This window comes from Chrysochloris asiatica, unplaced genomic scaffold (genome assembly GCF_000296735.1).
Source record: "Chrysochloris asiatica unplaced genomic scaffold, ChrAsi1.0 scaffold00017, whole genome shotgun sequence".
NCBI lineage: Eukaryota > Metazoa > Chordata > Mammalia > Afrosoricida > Chrysochloridae > Chrysochloris > Chrysochloris asiatica.
Window position 1 is genome coordinate 18,037,074 of NW_006408535.1, and position 11,208 is coordinate 18,048,281.

An 11,208-nucleotide genomic window follows, 5' to 3' on the forward strand; every position below is an offset into this window, starting at 1 on the left:
ATATCTGATATTCTGGCACCATCCCCTGGGCCTGCTTGGTCAGGTATTCTGTATTGTTGCTGACAGAGCTCTTCACTGTACTTCCACCCAATCCACCATCTTGTTTGTTCTTTGAGCCATTACTTTTTAAAGTTCTGGATTTCCATAATTTGTTTTGCTAATTTAGTTAAGAATAAAATGTTCTCTTTAGTGTCGTACTAAAGTAAATAGAGATCAGGTGATTAATTGGACCCAATTGTACATAATTTAAATTGTGATTTGAATTCTCTATAGAAATGCTGAAAAGACATTATCTAAGTCTTGGATGAATTGAAACAAATGTGTTGTTTATTGTACCACATTGAGATTTGTTTCTTGTATATGTTTATCTATTAGTAGTATTGCTTTTTTAACTCTTGTTTTCAACAGTGAGTATTCTCAGATAGTTTGATATCATACCAGATTTGTTTTACTAAAAATTTATCCAGAAATTATTTTCAGTTCTTTGTAACACATGTGTAGATATCTCTACTTTGAGCTATCTTTGTAACTCACTACCTGTAATTCTAAAGGAGCCCTGTTAGCGTAGTGGATTATGAGCTGGAATGCTTACTGCAAGGTCTCAGTCACTCTGCCAAAGAAAGATGTGGCTTTCTGCTCCCATAACAGTTGACACCTCAGAAACCTATGCAGGGGTGCTATGAGTTGGAAGCAACTTGGTGGCACACACTCACCAACACTTCTAGTTCTCTTACCTTTTTTTTTTTTTAAATAAAAAACCCAGAGCTAGTCTTTATTCTTTAATCTCTTGCTATTTCCATTTATTTTATTTTTTTAAAGTTTTGTTATGAATTGAGCGAAGGTTTACAGGGAAGATCATTAGTTTTACATGCAACAAATCACCGCAATGGTTACATTCCCCTCCATACACCATCAACTAACAGTATTTACCCCTATTTCCTTTTTTTTCCTTCTGATGTACACATGGCACATTAAAAAATATATTCATTTAAATGTCCAAAGGGCACATTTTGCAAGCTAGTCTCCTGCCCACAGGCTCGCTACCTTTGTCAGTCTATGAGCCTGTAGTCCTCTGCTGCTCTATCTCTGTATGCCCATCGCGTCTGCCACCATCTCTGTTGTCACCGCTTCTCTGGTTAGAGTTTTTTATTTATTTTTAGTTTGCTCTTCCAAGAGTCCTGGTGTGGTGCTATGGGTTAATGCCCTGGGCTGCAAGGTCGTTTGAACAGCAATGTCAGTGGTTCAAGCTCACCAGCCTCTCCTTGGAAACCCTATACAGGGTCACTGTAATTAAAAATTTGTTGGTAAAAGAAAAATGATTAGAAACTTTGGGGAGGCAGATACTATGCAAAACCTCTTTGGAAGGTATATTGACAAATTTGTGGATTAGTGCAAGTATTCTCTGAATTAGCATGTATCCTTCTAGGAATTTAGCAGACACATTTAAACATTTGATATAGCAAAACCATTGGCCTTAAATCTCTTGTTTGACATCGATAAACCTGTGATAGATTCATCACTGACAGAAACAGTTTGCTAAGGAGAAATGTTTGTATCATTTTTTTCTTATTTCTTTGGATCTTCAGAATTCTGTAACATATTGGAAGCTTCATTTAGTGGTGGTTGTGTGTCATTGAGTCAGTTCTGACTCATAGTGACCCTGTATAGGGTTTCCAAGACTGTAAATCTTTACAGGAGCAGAACACCTCATCTTTCTCTTGCAGAATGGCAGATAGATTCAAACTACTAACCTTGCCGTTAGCAGCTCAGCTTGTAATCCACTATGCTGCCTCGGAATCTTTATTTAGACAGCTCCATCTGATAAGCACTGGACTGCAAACCACAAGGTCTATGGTTCGAGCCTGCCAGCTGCTCCAAGGGAAAAAGATGAGTCTTTCTGCTCCTGTGAAGACTTAAAGGCTCAGAAATCCTATACAGGGTCACTACAAGTCAGAACTAACTCCAAGGCACTTAACAACAACAATAAAATATATCCTATATTCATAAAGTTAGAATCACAATGAGTCAAGATAGCTTTTTCTTAAAACATCAGAGTTGTTAAGGACAATATTTGTTTTAGCTATGATAACAAAACTGAAAAGGTTTCCAAACTTCCAAAAGGTATGACATATGGGGAAGGGACAGTAGAAAATTATTTGTGCACTATGGTTATTTATGGACTCCTAGGGTGGCACCGTAGGATAAGCACTAGACTGAAAACCACTAGATCAGCAGGTCAAAGCCAATAGCTGCTCCTGTACAGGGTTGCTATGAGTTGAAACTGACTTGATGGCACTTAACATCAACAACATTGTTATTTATAGAGTCTTAGTGAGGTACTGTAGGATAAACACTGGACTGCTAACTGCAAGTTCAGCTGTTCAAACTCACTATCCGCTCCTCAGAAACGCTATGCAGGGTGGCTATTAGTCAGAACCTACTTGATGGCACTTAGCAACAACAATAACAACATGGTTATTTATATACTATATAAAATATGTACATATGAGGCTAAGAGTATTTATTGCAGCATGCTTTGACTGCTTGGCTTCATGGTGATTGGAGTATGACTTATAACATGTAACTCTGAGTCATAGTCATCAGGACCATAACTTTTAACTGAAATAGATAACATGTGCTGTTTCCCATAAATCATTAAGGCCAGGCCCAGGTACATTCCCTGGTTCTGTGTATCATTCTGAGAACAAAATTACCCCTCCCTGTGCATGTCCCAGGAGTTGTAATCTACTTTCAGTTGCACTCTACCAGAGAGCAAATTGCCCCTCCTTAAGTGTGCTTAGGAACTGTCATTACCACATTGTTGGTAGTTAATTATTTCTTTTTCTGAATTATTCCTTGTTCGCCTTGACCTTTCTGTGAAACATTTGGAAGTACATCAGTATCACTCTTCTGAATTCTTTTTCAGGTAGTTCCAGTGCTGCTTCTTCCTCAGAAGCATTTTCTAGCTCAGCCTCTTGGTTGGTTGTTTGAGCTACTCTTTCTTGTTTCTTCATGTGAACAGAAAAGTTCTGGTGCTTTCTAGGCATTGTGGTGTTGGTAGATTTGTATTAAGTTGGCAAATGTATGTTGATGTATTCTTAGTCACTCAGCAATTGCCTTCTGGTGGTTGGATCAGGAGATGAGCTTCTTTATTCACTGTTTATATAGTTTAATTCAGAATGGATTTAGCCTATGTTGATTGTAGTTGTTGCTATGGTGTATAGTAGCTGGTATTGGCTCTTGCCCAGTTGATGCGTTGGTAGAGGGTATGACTATGGTTTGGCTGTGTGGTCATAGTTGCTATCTCCTGTCTTGTGATTAAAGACAGGGAAAACAAAGAAATTAAAAAACCAACCCAGAGGGCACAAAATGAAAGACCACGACTTTCTCTCCGCCAATAAGTAGTGTGCTGCACCACCTACTGGCCTCTTTCCTTCACAATTGCCTGAAAAAGTTTAAAATGTCGCTGCATCTGGCGAGCCCCACAGATCACCTGACTCCTTTCCTTCCTTTTATCTCCATTCTTTTCTTGACCCCATGTATCCATTCAACCAGGGTAGGCTTTGCAGATTTGGAACACAGCCTGCCCTAGTGGAGTTATTGTATATAGTTGCTTCCCAGGACTTATAATCTTCAAGTGGCTCTGACTGCTCGGAAAGCAGATTTCTTAAAGTTGTACAGTGGATAATCAGTCAATCCATCCATCCATCCATCAATCAATAAAATTGTGCCTTTGTGCCACAGGTAGGTTTCTGCAACGCAAATATGTTTTCTTGTCTCTAAAGCCATTCATGAACTCTAAGGATGGCTGAGGCAGGTCCCATCAGTGTTGCTGCTGCTGCTCATCATTCACTTCATTTCTTGCTGTGTCTGTTCAACTCTCTGTCCCAGTAAGCAAGCCATCTACTTTTCTATCCCATCTTCTGAAGTTCAGAGATCCAAAACCATCCTCTGTATCTGTCTCATCCTCTCTTCCATATCCTTGCTGCAGAGAGACCACACAGCCTTTCTGACTAATCCCCCATCATTCTCATTCTGAATCTAGTTCATTTATTTTTAGTGTTGAAAAAGATCCCATGATATGAATGTGCCATAATTTGTTCATCATACTATGTTTAAAAAAGAAACTCTAACTTCTTGTCGGCAGGGAGTTAGTCTTGCTCATCATTCTGGGCTCCACTGTGTATCATAGTATCTGCCGTATAATGAGATTTTTTTTTAAAGGTTTGTTTACTGAATGCTTTTTGAATGCAGTACAGAATGAACAGTAAACATTGATTTCTTCTGGTGTACTGGCATAGCATTGTGGGTTAATGCACTGGACTGCAAAATCAGTTTGAACCACAAGGTCAGTGGTTCAAGCTCACCAACCACCTCTAGGAAATGCTATACAGGGTTGCTGTGGGTCAGAACTGACTCAGTGGAAGTCCACAAAAACAACTTTGTATTAGTTTAAATGTCGAGAAGTATGCCAGTTCTTAGTTTACAGCACACACACACTTACTTCTTGCAAGTTGTTAAGTGCCGTTGAGTCAGTTCCAACTCATAATGACCCTTTTAGGGTTTCCGAGGAGCAGCTGACCTCAAGGTGAAAACTGACTTTGTAGTCCTGTGCCTATCCTACAGCACCACACCAGGACTTTCTGCAGGGGGGAGTGTCTGATACATCTTCCTCTATAAAAGAGGTATGTGGAAGGAAGAAGGAGATGTCGGGAATGAGCTTAGATGGGTCAACCACTCTATAGTATCTGCTACACCTTCTTTCATAAAAGTTCTTGCCAGGACCTAAAACAAATCCCGTTATCTCTGGCTTACTGATCATCCTTTTTAAAGTATGTTATTTTATACATGAGATTGTCTTTAATTTTTGAAGCAGTGATTCACTTCCCACACTATCTATAACTTTGTTAAAGCTGAAAAGGAAGCTTACTCATTTTACCACTCACAGCACTAAACTATGTGAAATTGTGTATCTTCAGAAAGTAATAAGAGATGTAAGGGAAAGGATCACCAGGGTCTGTGTATTAACAGGAAGGAAGTTCCAGGCATGCAGGGAAATTCCTATCCTTAATGCCAGATCTTTTTTCCCCACTCCTTTATTCACTTTTCACTTAACTTTCTAAATCTGTCATCATGTCCAGACATCTATTCTTATACTAAAAACATACTTGCCTCAATTCTGCCTGCTCAGCCTTATTTCAGAGTTAGACTTCTTTTTCCTAAACAGTCAGCAGCTTTTGAATCCCTTTTTTCCCAAATGCAAATTTTAATTTCTACTCTGTTCCTATACTAACAAACTTCCAGTCTTTGTAATTTTAGATTTTCACTTTTCTGATCTTAAACAAAAACTACCCATTGATAACTATAATTGTCTCAAGACTTTGCAGGGTCAAACCACTGGCAGGTATTGTAGGTGTCAAAACATCTAATGGAGACTTTAGGATGATATGTTTCCTAGGGCACACTCTGAGGATACTGCTATATTCATATAGAACCAAGATTTAGAATCCTTGTTGTTTCTTCAGTTGTGGTGTTAATTCTGACTCATAGCGATCCTGAGTGTGCACAGTAGGACTGCGCCTTAGGCATTTAAAGGGCTGTGGCCTTTTTCAAGCAGATTGTCAGGTCTTTCCTCTGAGCACCTCTGAGTGGGTTTGAACTGCCAAATTTTCAGTCCAGTGTATAATCATTCACACCACCCAGGAACTCATTTAGGATCCCCAGAGGTGTTATGTAATTTTGTGAGGGGCAGCACCTTTAAGAGGTAACACACTTCAGTGTTTGATGCCCATCTCTCTTCACTACAAGTGCTTTCCAAACTCATGCCACATATATGAGTATGTACCATTGTTTCCATCTCTGCCAATGAAGGGATTCCATTGCTTTGCAACACAAACACTGCCTTTGTTTTCTAAGAAAAGGTATGGAGAATCTAATTTGTTCAAAGTTTTCATAGCTGTTTAGTGCTAGGCCCAGGATTCAATTCCAGATCTTTTTCTCTGAAGTTTTTATTAAGATTTTGAAAGATAGATGAAAAGAACTTGAAGGGTGATTGAATTTAGAATATGTAAGAAAAGGGTTAGCATTAGACTTCTAAAATTCCAGTCAAGAGATTGATGAAAAGTGGAAATTTGTGAGGGTAAGCTGGTCTGGTGAAGAGCAACGAAAGTTCTGTGTGGAAGATGGAAAATTTGAGTTTGTGGTGGGCCATCCCAGTACAGATGGTTTGTAGGTTGTTGGAGTTCTACTGGTTTAAGCTCTCACTCAGATCTAAAGTGTTGAAAGTTACCATCTTAGAGGTGGTAATTAATGTCTGAAGAAAGCAGTTCCCAGAAGGAGTGAGTGGAAATAATGCCTTGAGAAACGCCCACACTTAGGACTTTTCATTTGTGAAATTTAAGTGACAACAAAGAAATCAATCAAAGAGCAGTCAAGTAAAGGAGGAAAAACTAGGTTTGTTTAGTGCCGCTGTAGCCTGTTCACTGAAGAGTTTTAAGAAGAAAGGGTGGTTGAAAATGTCAAACGTAATAATGTTTATTAAAGAGGATGACAACTGTTACTAGTTGGTTGCAATATTCTTGCTTCTTTGAAAAAGCCATGCAATTAAAAAGAGATGTGTGGTTGAAATTTAATACAGAAATTCAGTAGTGGTTTTAGGATTCTCCAGAGAAACAGAATAAATGAAATAGATATAGATGTAGATACAGTTTTAAGAGGAGATGTATATGTTTGTATGTTCTGTTGTTGCTAAGTGTTGTCACGTCAATTCCGACCCTGTATAGGGTTTCCGAGGAGCAGCTGGTGAGCTTGGACCACCAAACTTGCAGTTCAAATGGCTTTGCAGTCTGGTGCATCAACCCACAGCGCCACACTATGTCTATGTCAGGGTAAGTCAAAAAGTATTGCTACAAAATCATAGCACCTTTTATTAAATAAAAATTTCAAAATATGAAGTGATTATTTTTCAACATACCCAACACTCTGTAAAGTGGCATTTTTAACACTCTAGCCCCTCCTCAAATAATTCTGTGTTCTGATTTACACAATGTCAAAATGGCTATTTTGGAATCCTTGAGGGATTCAATGTTCTTTGAGTTTTAGGAACAAAAGGAAGTCTGAAAGGGTAAGCTCAGGGTTATAGGGTGGACGAGGTAAGGCTTCCTAATGAAATTCATAAACAACAGCTCTTGCTACACTTGGAAAATGAGAGAGGACTTTGTTGGGATAGAAAAAATTCCTTGGAGCAACTCTCCTGAATTTTTTCTTACCAATACAGTTTTCAGTGTTCTTAAAACTTGATCATAAGAAGCCCCCCATGAACATCCTGTGTTCTTGAAAACATTCTATTAAGGTTACCCCTTTGCAACCTTCTGAGCTGACGTCTGCCTTGAATTTAACTTACTTACCAGATTCCCTCAGAAGCCATTGTTTTGAGTGGATCTTGCTCTCTGCTTCATATTAACAAATCCAAGCCTTCTCACTGGTTACAATTAGTTCCATAAAATCATCTTTATTAGCCTCAATCTTGCTTTTAAAAGAGTGATGGAAACATTAGCTCTTTGAGCTAACTGATCTTTGCACGATGCTTTTGGCACCTATGTTTCCAAAAGCTTGATGAGGTCAAGATGTTTCCTTAAGATTGAAAATGCAAAACCATTTCTGATTGTAATTTATGTAGCGATCACAACCGTGGTAAATCTATGGTCTTGTTTCACCAGTTTCTGGACTTTAACCACAGTTTCTTCATTTGTCAAGATTGACAGTTTTCCTTCTCTTGACTCATCTTTGAAGTTTTACTGCCCTTCCTTAAAATGCTTGATCCATCTAAAAATGGTAGTTTATGTGGGGCAGCATTTCTGTAAACTTGTTGCAAAGCTTCTTGGATTTGGGAAGATAATTCTCTTGAATTTTGCTAAAAATGTTATATTCCCCTGAACTCAAAATAATTTGTTTTAACCAGAGTACATAAAGTATCTTAAAAAAAAAAAAGAAAAGATTTTATGGTTTATTAATCGTCTGGTGAACAATTCACACATTCATCGCAGATTAAGTCACAACAGAATCTTTATTCCTTCTGTTATCCAATCCCCAGCTCACCTTTGGCCAGCACCGCATTAGCCTTTACAGCCCCCTGTCTTCATTCTGTTTTTGCGTTCCTTAGTGTTTTTGTAAGGACTTTTTCTTCTTATACAGGCCATCTCTTCAAGTCTCTGGGTTCATTTTTCTTTGCATAATCCAAGGAATCGTAAATCATGCCAAAGTCAGTAGTTTTGCCACCACCAAAATGGGCTCTGACTCCAAACACAAAGATGACATCTAGTGTCATCTGATACATTTTGGCAAGTTTTCCCCGAATTTCTGTCCCAGGGTGAAGGACACCAACGACCATTTGTTTTTGCTGAAGTTGTTGTTGTTAAGTGCCATCAAGTCGATTCCGACCCATAGCAACCCTGCATAGGGTTTCCAAGGAGCGGCTGGTGAGCTTGAACCACTGACCTTGCAGTTCAGACGACTTTGCAGTCTGATGCATTAGCCCACAGCACCACACCAGGACTCTCAGAGTTCCTTGCTGTTGAAGTAGTTGGCTGGTAATGATCTTTCTGGTTCTGATAGTCACTGTGGCATTTATGATGGCAGCAGATGCCGCTATCTTTTTTTTAAGGCTCCCTGACAAGACTAAGACAAGTTTACTGAGAGAACCTATATGCAGCCATCCTTTTATCACAGAGACATGTTTAAATACGTTTTGCTTGGAAGAAACCTACAAATGTATGAACTGGGATCCTAGTAGAAATACCTTTGGACTTACCCTCATATATGGAGCCCTGGAGGGACCATGGTTAAGTGCTTGGCTACTAACTAAAAGGATGGCAATTTGAGCTCAGCAGTGGCTCAGCTGGAGAAAGATGTGGTAGTTTGCTTTTATAAAGATTACAGCCTTGAAAACCGTGTCGGGCAGTTCTACACTGGCCCAGAGGGTTCCTGTGAGTTGGAATAAAATTGGCAGCAATGGGGGTTTGTGTATATAGCTTTATGGACAAGATATGAAGTTGGTTATTTGAAAGGATTAATAAAATTGATAAATCACTGAAAAGCTAACAAAAGAAGGAAAACATGCAGATAGCATGAATAAGAAATTATATGGATGATGGCAACAGGAACAGTGGAAATAAAAAGGACAAAACATATATTAAACAAATTTTAATTTTTTTAAATGGGTAAATGTCTAGAAATACACTACCTACATAAACTAATGCAGGATGAAGTACAAAACTTGAACAGATCTATGACAAAAGAAGATATTAAAAAATTCCCAGCCAAAAAAACCCTTTGGGCCCAGATTGCTTTCCTGGTGAATTCTGCCATTCAGAGAAGAGCCGACACCACACAGATTGGCAGGTCTTTTTCCCATGGAGTCGATGGGAGGGTTTAAAGCACCAACCTTTTGGTTAGCAGCTGAGCATTTAATCACTGAGCCACCATGTTTCTTTACTGTAAATGTCTTATAGCAACAGCTAGACTAGTGTTTGGCCAAAATCTCAGCACTATAACTTAGTCAAGTTGACATCTAAATTTAACCATCACAGCAATGTTTCAAAAAAGGTTTAGGGGAATATAAGGTTGTTGTTGTTGTTAAGTGCCATCAAGTTGGTTCTAACTCATAGAGACCCTGTACAGCATTTCTGAGGAGCAGCTGGTGGGTTTGAACAGTCAATATTATGCTTTACAGTCCAGTGCTAATCCTACAGTGCCACACGAGGAGTCCAAGGGAATGTTATAAAACAATTAAAAACACCAAATTCTTATGGGAAAGTTTTTAGCAATAGATGATGTTTTGTTACATTGAGTTGGTTTTGGCTCATAGTGATACTGTATAGTGTTTCTGAGAGTGACTGGTGGGTTTGAACTGCTGGTCTGGGCATTAGCAGTCCAGTCCTTTTCCTCCAGCAGTTAATATAATTACTGTCACTAAGTTATATACTGGGACAAAAGTGAATTAGCAAATGTGGTGCTATAAGGGACTTCAAAAAGTTCGTGGAAAGTAGAATGAAAAGATAATGGAACAGAGGACCCTAGGACCATTAAGGGAGAAGAGCACAAGCAGAATGTGGGACCCTATCCAGAGAAGCAGCAACACCAGAGATGGAGGCAGAGATGAAGACATGGAGAGAGAGAGAGAGCCTTGAGGACTGTAGATGCATGGAAAGAAAGACCGAGTGCTGGCGGCCAGGAGGCAGGCTTGCAGAATGTGCCCTTTAGTTGTTTAAATGACTATCTATCCCTGAGTGTTTTTGTATACATCCAAATAAACAAACAAACAATCCCCAAACCCCAAAGGGAATAGAAGCAAATACTGTTGAATGATGATGCATGGAGGAGATTGTAATCATTGCAATGAAATTATGAGTGTAAAACCAATGTTCTCCCATGCAAACTATCACTCAATTCACAATTTAAAAAAAAGAAGATAATGGAGCCCTTTCTGCCTCTGCTGCCACTATTGCACCTATGAAAAAGCTTGTGGTGAAGGGGGACCAAAAAAATAAATAATTAAAAAGAAGTAAGTTCTGAAGTTTACCCTTGACCCACCCTGTAGAAGATGGAATCATGGATACTGCCAATTTTGAGCAGCTTCTTCAAGAAAGAATCAAAATGAATGGGAAAGCTGGTGATCTCGGTGGAGGGGTTGTAACCATTGAAAGAATCAAAAGCAATATTACTGTAACCTCCAAGTTGCCTTCTTCTAAAAGGTAGTTGAAATATCACACCAAAAAATATTTGAAGGAGAATAACCTATGTGTAATTAGTTGAGCATAGTTGCTAACAACAAAGAAATTTATGAATTACGTTATTTCCATATTAACAGGATGAAGAGGAAGGAGATGAGGATTAAAAGTCACTTATCTGGAATATTTTGTATAAGCCCTTGAATAAAATTTGGAAACAAAAACAACAAAAAGACAATAGAGTTTTCCTTCAAATTGACTTGGTTCGATGGCACACAGCAGCCACAATGCATAATTAAATTTTTTTTGCTTTAATCTTTTACTATGAATTATTTCAAACATATAGAAAAATGTGAAGTATTTAACCCATAGTCATGATTTAGCAAATCTTAACAGTCTCATAATAAGCTTTTTGTTTGTTTGTTTGTTTGTTTGTTTTGTTGCCCGTTAGTTTTTACTCCTTTGCTTTTTATTATTATTA

At 38.5% G+C, this 11,208-nt stretch overlaps 1 pseudogene; it reads left to right on the forward strand.

Annotated features, from left to right (window-relative positions):
• Positions 1-10,894, forward strand: part of LOC102828593 — a 15,762-nt pseudogene extending 4,868 nt beyond the window's left edge.
• The last annotated feature ends 314 nt before the right edge of the window (positions 10,895-11,208 follow it).